The following is a 9,620-nucleotide window of genomic DNA, read 5'->3' on the forward strand; positions in this document are numbered from 1 at the left end:
ACATTAACCTGTGCAAAACTACTTAATGACTCTGTGTAGAGAGTGTTATTAAACGGGCGTACTTATAAAACAAGGAATCTGTGACAAGGTCGTAACCATGCACCGATGGATACAAACAAGGAAAGCACTGTGTGATGTTGTACAGGCGAGACAGTGGTATTAAACTACGTTACATTGCATGTAGCCAGAAAAATGAAAACATTTTAGCCAACCCGAGAGCGGAAGTAAATAACTGTAAGAGATGATTTAATCACAGCAGAGAACCTGTGCAAGCACGATGATGGGCATTATTCCTAGTATGGCCGAGAGGCGATGCATGCGAATAAAATGACAGACCCTCGTATTCATTATTCCTAGTATGGCCGAGAGGCGATGCATGCGAATAAAATGACAGACCCTCGTATTCATTATTCCTAGTATGGCCGAGAGGCGATGCATGCAAATAAAACTACCAACCCTCGAATTTAGCACATGAACTGTGAAAACCATGCATGCACATATAAAATACAAACCCTCATATCAAACAGATGAACTGTAAAAAGTTATGCATGAGCGCTCAGATGCGGAATAGCCGCCAAACATATTATGAGGAATAATAATATACAACTTTAGAAGTTACAGAAGCATGAACTGAAACTGTTAACATAACCCCGTACCCCCGAGGCAGAGACCGCGGGTGAGCTAGCAAAGCCATAGCGAAATATAACCACATATCTATTTGCAAAAGCGGAAAACAACAATGAAAATTCCATTAAAACTCAGGAATGCCCGAGAGCTTAATGTCTATCTACTGTGGCAAATACTGCTAGCTTCAACAGAACACTTTCGAATTCAAATATATATATATCATTACATTCAAAAAGGGGATCAAGCCCCATAAAACTAAGACGGGTTCTGATCTGAAAACCCAACGAGTATTTGGACCATACAATCAATATCAAGTTGTTACAGGATGGCCTGGTAATTAATAGCACAAGATTGAACATACATAACAGAACCGGAGATGGTCTACAAGCATAACTCTCGCAAGAGAGGATTCTCCAACGTATGCAGCGAAGGCAGCTGTAGGGGTTTCCCACCGGGATTAACCGACAATGGGAGCAAGGAATCCGTGCTGAAACAATAAAGATTCATACCCAATCATATGTAACAGCTCTTTTCTGAAACCTCTAATCACTATAAACCAGGGCAGGGTACGAAAGGTCATAGCATACCTGTGTTAAGCCGGTGAGATGCGCCGCTGGAGAGAAAGCCATAGATGGATCTGGAGCGTAGTAGGTTGCAGCTACAAACCCGACAATGAAACTATGAGAACTGTAAGCGTTACTCCAGGTTAACAAAACCTAAAACTTAACCCAAGGATTGTCAATGAAGATTACCTGTGAGGACTCGATGCTGAACGGGAAGGAAAACCCTGGAGGGTTATAGTCTGGAGGCACAAGGGAGCTGGTGTCGAACTGTGGAAGGAACATCGAACCAGATCCGCAAAGACCGCGGCACCAAATGAAGAAAATGATAAACTGAATTTCACTTAAAAAAGTCTTAGTAAAACCCTTGACAATTGACAACCCTCCGATCACCAAACTTAATCTGGACCGTCGAAGTAAGGCGGGAGCCTGTGGTGATAAAACCGAAGTCCACAATCCCAAAGCATCACGTGGCTGGTGAAACCAGGTCATGCCACCTGCCCGGACGTACTGCCGCGTTTATGGTAGGATGAGTTGTCAACAGGCTCTGTGGCGGGATATCAAGTCCACACCATTAACCATTGTAAATATCTCGAGCAGATTGTCATAGGTAGAATAAACCAAGGTATGGGTTATGTTAATTCGGTGAGGTGGGTGTATTGAAAGGTATATTGAACATGTATAACCGTAAACTTTGGCATATATATATATATATATATATATATATTAATACACCCCGACTTATGTATATGTTTAACAATGTTTATGGTTGACAATTGCTTATGCTTTATGCAAACGTTTTTAATAATAGGAAAATTGAAGGTAAAGTGCACTTTAATCATATAGATTGATATGGTTATGGTCATAATGATTGGAAAAAAAATCATATGAGCATTATGTTTAGGCAAGTTGGTATGTATAACTTAAAAAAAAAAAATTGGATATATGGCTAGGGACGTGACAGATAGTGTCTAATCAAACCTTGATAATCCACTTATCAATCATTATCATCATGTATATGTTTTTTTAAGAAATGCAAAATTATTTAAAATATATTTTTTTATCTCAAAAATTACATATCACATTTATGCACTTATATTAGTGCATTTTATATGTAAACAATGAATAACTGACGTTGTGCCTTGTTGATTTCCAATATGATATGATTGCAGTTAAAACCATTAGTTGATTTAAGCATATAAATTTATGAAAACTATCGATTGAGAAATCACATATCTTATGCTTCAAAAAGATCAAATCGTTTACCTATGACACATTTATCATTAGCCTTAATAGTGAATAATGCATTGTGAATAGTGAATAATGCACATAACATCTATCAAGTAAATTATTATAATTTCTTTAGTAAGAATGGCACCTTTGTTTGCAAGGAGTTCTATTTCAAAACTTATATTTCACATTTATATATGATTATTGATACATATAAGTAAACATAAGTCATTAACAATAACATGCCTCGATGGTTCATGTAAGATAATTTGAATGGCAAACAATTCATTTAAGAACACACGTGCACGTGCACACACATCTTAGAAAAAAAATCGATACAACAAAGTCATTGCAAAAACAATTATAAATAATAAGAAATATACATATTAATATAATTGGCATCCCATATATTTCAAAAAATATAAAATCTTACAAATTGATTCAACAAAAACTATGTCCAAAATGTATTGAAAAATTGGAATATACTTTTCAACAAATTTATAAAGGAAATTATCTCCATCAACTACAATGAAGTACATGTTCTATTGAACATTCGAATGTACTCATGTTTTTGTTTGATACGATGAAGTGTCTTAAGAAAGGGGAATAAAACTTGCAGAAGCCACATATCTTGCTCTTTTCCTGTATATGATTTTATCAAGATGTGGTTTGATCGATATTCGATGAATTGAGAAGTATGCTTTTTTGTATCTATTAGCAATACATTTGATTCTTCATAATTATCTCCATATTGGGACCACACATCAATCAACTTTTTCTCATAAAATTGTCTTGTTCTCCCTGCTTCCAATTTTGTTTGCAAATGAAAATGAGGCCTGTCCCATGCAAATTTAAATTCCTCTATATCAATATTTGATTTTTCAAGTACTTTTCGGATGTACTTGTTAGTGACATTTAATGTCCATATTGCGAGATCATAATTTCTTAAGCAATATTTTAATACTTCTGACTGAAAAGGCCTTAAAAAAAAGGACCTATCACCAAACTGCTAATATGGTTATCTTTAAATATGAAAATTTGGTTCATCTTTGGTGTATGATTGGAAGAATACTCCTTCCATTTCAAATATCAACAACATCTTCTGACTTGTAGTAATGCCCATCTGCATCTGCACTGTAACCACATGTATGATATTAACATATCTTCACTTCAACACTTCATTGCTTAAGGACATAAAAACCTATCATTTTCAAAATGATGTTAATATTTATTATGAATTATTTCCATTTGTATGCTAAGGTAATTTTACAATGAGTTCAGAGTATCACAAAATACAAATACAATTGCCCCATTAAAATGAACAAACAAATAATATGTTTACTTTATACATACAACCTAATACCTTTATTTAATTTGTATGGAATAAAAGTCTTATAAGAATGCATTGACCCACCATTTAAATCAATGATTTTAAGACTTATAATGATTTATTTAATTGCAATTGAAAAATATAATTAGAATGGTCTAGTGCAAGTAAACAAACTAATTATATATTATTTTTCACATACAATATAATACAATTTTTAAATTTCAAACCTAATTAATTACATGTTAATTTATAGAGTTTCTACCTTAGTTTCTTTTGGTGCTTCTTTTAGTACAAATTGTATGTTTATTGTTGGTGCTACATACAAATTAATATAGTTTTTCAACTTATATGGAATAAAAAAGGTTATAAGAATGCAATGGGTCATCCTTCACATTACTAATTTATAAGAGGTATAACGATAATTTAAACCACATTTAAAGCAAATAATTGTAATGATCTAAATAAAACAAATAGACGGGTTATCTATTAATTTTACATACAATGTAATCCATTGTAAAAAAAAATATAGCATGGGAAATTTTGATATTAAAACATTAAATGACCATTCATCTCACCAAAAATAAAGAAAATAAAAATATTTTATTTTTGGTATTGACAAACCAAATCAACAATTCTTTTATTAGTGTTGTCAAATAAAAGTAATAATTCATGATGTCATACATATAATAGCATGAAATAGACATAGGTAATCTTAAGGTACTTCTAAGTGTAATTGAACATCCTTCAAAATAGCTCGCACATCCGTAGCCTTGTTGAGTTTATGCAATATTCTCCATAGCTCATTGATCAACCAATTATCCCCTTGATTTGCTCCAATGAATGGAGGGGCAAGAATCACATTTTCTTTTGGATTCTCTTTCACTCTCTCAATTAAACAATAAACTAAAATAGTATTGGTTGCGTCATATTGGGTATGCATTTCCCACACGTTTTTCAATGATTTAGTGTGTATAACTTTCGTTGGATTGTTTATGACCTTATGTCCCTTTTGTGGTTTACAGTCTGAAGCAGTCCACTTAAACAAAAGTTTATCTTGTAATGTTTCTGAAACCAACTTTTTTAGAAATCTTGTTGTGCTTTGTTTCAAAGCTGTCGTCCAAATTGCAATGTCAAGAGATTCATTTTTGAAACACATTTCAAAAAATGATTTTGCATGTGGATGAATCCAAAATAATTTTTTCTCTATTGTGTAATCAGCATCAGCTCCCATTTTCTCAATATGCCAATTTTTGTTGCTTCATCATCGATGCTATGATAAAAAATGTCCTTTAGTTCAAAAATAACTAGTTTCTTTTCAATTATTTTGGCTGCAACACAATGGAAAATAATCTAGTCAAACCATTTTATTCATGTTACAAAAATTACTAAAAAAATTGTTGAAACGATACACTTACCTTGAGAGGTTTTCACACTATTTATAGATGAAACAATAATTTCTTTTATCATCTTGATAGAACCTGGAGTAAACATATTAAACCTTCAATCAAATACCAATTGTACTTCCTATTAAACCTTCAATCAAATACCAATACCAAGAAAAACATTAGTAATGAAACCTTTAAAAAGAAAAAAACACACACACACCTTTAACATTATTTTGATTGTTAATTTTATCTTTTTTATTTGTTCCTATAATAAAAATTTACAACATTATGGTAGTTACAAGAATTAGAGTTTGAAGAATAATAAGATAAACAATAAGACAAGTTATAAGTATCTGATATGACATTATCTTCATATTTGTAACATTGCACCTCATCATCATCTTTGTTACCTTTAGTTGTCTCCAAATTAAACATATAAAATATTTTGAATTGTGAAAATGAATAGAATCATTAAATAATAAGGAAAACAAGTGGACAAATTATAAGTACCTGATGTTATATTTTCTTCTTGATTAAAGTTTTGTTTAACTTTCATTTGATCAATGTCTTGGTTCTCCTTGCTTGTCGCTATAATAAACATAAAAAAATGTTATAAATTGTGACAATGAACAAAATTAATTAAACAACTATACAAAAAAAGAATCATCTATAATCGTCCATAATAATATTTTGGTCTTGATTGTAGTTTTGTGGGATAGTCCCCTGGTCATTATATTCATTCTCTTTATTTCCAACTATAATCAACATATGAAATGATATGAAACACGATAATAAAAATAATAATTTAGAATAATAATAAAATAAATAACAAAAAGATAGAGTTATGTTGATTAATACCCATTTCTATCTCCATTGTTCCATGGTCATTGTCTTGATTAATTCCATTCATCTCATAATTCCCTGTAATAGTCATCCAAAAATGTTATGAATATGGAAATTAAATAAATTGAAAAATTATCAAGAGCAAAAACCAAAAAAATTATGTACCTGGTATGATAACTTCTTCCTCTCCTCCTTCTCCTCCTATTTCCATCTCTATACTTTTTTCAACATCATGAGCACTATGTTGATTATTTTTTTGCTTCCCACTTTCATCATTCTCTGTTTTAGAATCTCCATCATTAATTATTTTAGTAAACACTTTGACAATTAAGAAATATGAACAAAATATTATCCAAAGTATTATAAGAAAAAAAATGAATTGTAGTACCTGAATTTTCCAAGAAGTTAATGGATCCTAGATTTGATAGTTGAAAAGATTTGTAATTATTTAACATGATTGTCCTTTGTGTCTCTGTTTGCACAACACATGAAATTCTTCTTCCATATGTACAATAGGCCTTGATTAAATTTGTCCCCACATAAAGAGAAATAACCACTTTTGCATCACTACATTGTTGGTGTTTTTCCAATAAATCCATCCAGAAATCATAATCTCTCTCATTTTCATCGAATGTGTCTTCAAATGTGTGAGAGTATTTGATAGCCTCCAAAGTTTTTAATTCTGAAGTATAGAAATGTATAGTAAGAACTATATCATAACTATAATTGTTTTGGGACTTATATTCATAAATGCCACTAGTCATTTTATAGTTGAACTTGGAGTTCTTTATGGAAATTTCCAAAGACTAGCGTACATCATTACAAAACCAAAGTTCTACTAAGAGAACTGTAGTAAAGTCATTCAACTCATTTTTTTCGATAAGAAATCGAAAAAATTCAATTTAATATCCCTTGTGGAATTGTTCTTTTCTCAAAGCCAGTGTATCCAAAACAACAAGGTCAGTATGTAAAACTGTTTGGAACTGACATGGAAAAGAGTGCAAAAGTGTTGACAAAAGATCAGGGCCCCCAAAATGACAACCAAATTCAAAATTGTTGTCAACCTGTTGAACACTTGTTGATCCATTTATTATTCTGTCAAGGACTCCACATGCTTGCTGAGAAAGGGACTCTATCTTTGTATTACGTGTTCCTTTGACATAAGTAGATCCCTCCACCGTGTTGCAAAAATTGGTAAATATGATATCATTAATTTCATAATGCTCAAGAATGTTGAATGTGGTAAGAGTCATCTCATTCAAGTTCTGATCATGAATTTGACAATATGTAACCATTGCATCCAATATTGTTCTGTTGGTTTTCAATTTAGAACAATAATCTTTTAATTTTGTGGCATTTGATGGATGATTAAGTGGAATAGAAAACCAAATGGTTCCATCCAATAGCTTATCTGCTACTGAAGCAATTTCCTCCATGGTTAATCCCTGAAGGGGCCGAAGAGTAGTTGCTGTCAAACTGTGTAGACTATTTCTCTTGTAGTTCTCAAAATCGAGTTGGCTTGGAGAACACTTTTTTTTTTTTAACACGGTCGAATACTTTTATATTATAAAAAACTGCTTATAGCGAGTGCTGTTACATAGATTGGCGAAAGTAGAAGAGAGGAAGTCCAAAATGGGTGCGCAGACCCTGACTTCTTGAAATTAAACTTGAAAAGGATAAATTGAAATAAGTAGCGGCTGTATTGCCGAACAAAAAGACCAGCGAGAAGACAAAATTTGCTGGACATATGGCTGATTACCAGAACTGGTTGACCGAGTCTTCGACCTGAGGTTCCTTTTTGATGCTTGCTTTGGTTGATGCCTCAGCTTGCATGCTCTGTGTGATGTTCTTGATGTGGGATAAGGCCTCCTCCATGTGTTTACATTTCTCTTTAAGGCTCTCGATCTCGGCTCTTTGCTTTTCGAGTTTTTTCCTCTTGGACCGGCTGTCTGCCTGGAAGTCTTCTTTAAGTTCATTAAAATGCTTAATGAACCTGGCAATCATGAAACAATGCTGTTTGCAAAGGGTGCAAGTGTTGTTGCCCAGCACACGGTCCAGCGGGTTCTCCGGCTGCTCTTGGCCCTCCTGAGTCTCATTCTGCCTTCTGTTCTCTGAGTTCTCTGCCATTGCTAGGAAGACAGCCTTGAGGGAGAAGAGGGTCAGCAATAAAAGAGCCTGTAAATAACACAATTTATACCTGAGTACAGTAAAAGGAGAGCGCTCTTCGAAGTTGCTTTGGGGGCTGCCTCGCTTGTTGCTGGGCTGCTGGATCCAAATGTGAGACGGAGGATGCTTGGGGGAGCAAGACCGCTGGCTGCTTCTGCTGCTGAGAGCTTCTAAGGGCAATCTCACTGCTTCTCTAATCTGCTTCTGAAAGATCGAAGGCATTCTGAGTCGGGCGAGGAGAGGAGGGGAGATATATAGCATCAAGGGAGGCTGGGCATGATGGGAGATCGGGATATTTTCTTGGATTTGGGCAGATTCCGGATCATGCGTAAGATCCTTGGTGCAGTCGATATGGATTATAGGGGGACATTTGCTTGCTTGGAGAACACTTTAATGTGCCTAGTTGGTAACAGTTAAAAACAGTGTCCCATTTATCCCAAATAGGTTCCTCAAGATATAAGAGAATTTTTTTATCAGAAAAATTTGTAATTGGACGGTCGAAGAATGAGCACAACATTTCATCATCAACCTGATAAAATAATAAATATAAACTAATAAGAATTCAATGTAAAAATGAAACTAAATAAGGTGTTATAAACTAATGAGAATTCATTATAAATATGAGAAAATATGACTTATATTATCAACTTTAGTCATTTATCTACAATAAAAATAGATACAATAATAAAATGTTAAATGTAAAAATAATTAAAATTACATACCTTGTCTTCAGCCGTCTTAGAACATCCAATCCTCATTTTGTTTAATTTGTCATTGGAAATTAAGAAATGCCTTGCCGAGCACACACAATCAATAAATGGAGTTTTGAAGAATACCTTATTTGTAGAATTTAATTGACAACAAATGTGGATCACCTTAGTGGGTTCAACTGATGGATGTAGGAATTGAGCATTACATTTTTTATATTTTTTTTTCGCTTCTGTAGATACATTATATTTAGGATTTGTTAAAATTTCTTTTGCTGCTTGAATGGTGTGTTGACCATCAACTATCCAAAAAGTGATATTCTTGGAATTTAGATCTATCTCATTTATAATTTTTATAGAGTTTACCAATGTATCAGACTCATTGATGTCAAATGGAATTAGAAGAGCATAGGGTAATGAGGTTTGAAATTTTTCTAAGAATGATTTCAGCAATACTTGAACATTTAAATCATCTCGTGATCTTAATTTGAACACTTCTGGGGCTTTTATACATCTTTCAACAACCACTTTTCTACTAAAGGAGTTTGAAAATAAATAGCAATGCTTGAAGGCCTCATGAATCTCATCACATTGATTTGCAAGTTTTGTTGTCTCATGTTCAACTTTCCTAGTTTTTTGAAATTCTGTAGTAGGCTTGAAATCACTTTCTGTTATGTTCTCCTCCAAATCAGATAAATATACTCTTCTCAAAGCAAGTAATTGAGAATCAAGTTTATCATTTAGTATTTTATCAAGAAAATTACCTTTTTGT

This window comes from Pinus tabuliformis, chromosome 6 (assembly GCF_031772625.1).
Source record: "Pinus tabuliformis cultivar Carrire ecotype Pingquan chromosome 6, CPIR1, whole genome shotgun sequence".
Taxonomy (NCBI): Eukaryota; Viridiplantae; Streptophyta; class Pinopsida; order Pinales; family Pinaceae; genus Pinus; species Pinus tabuliformis.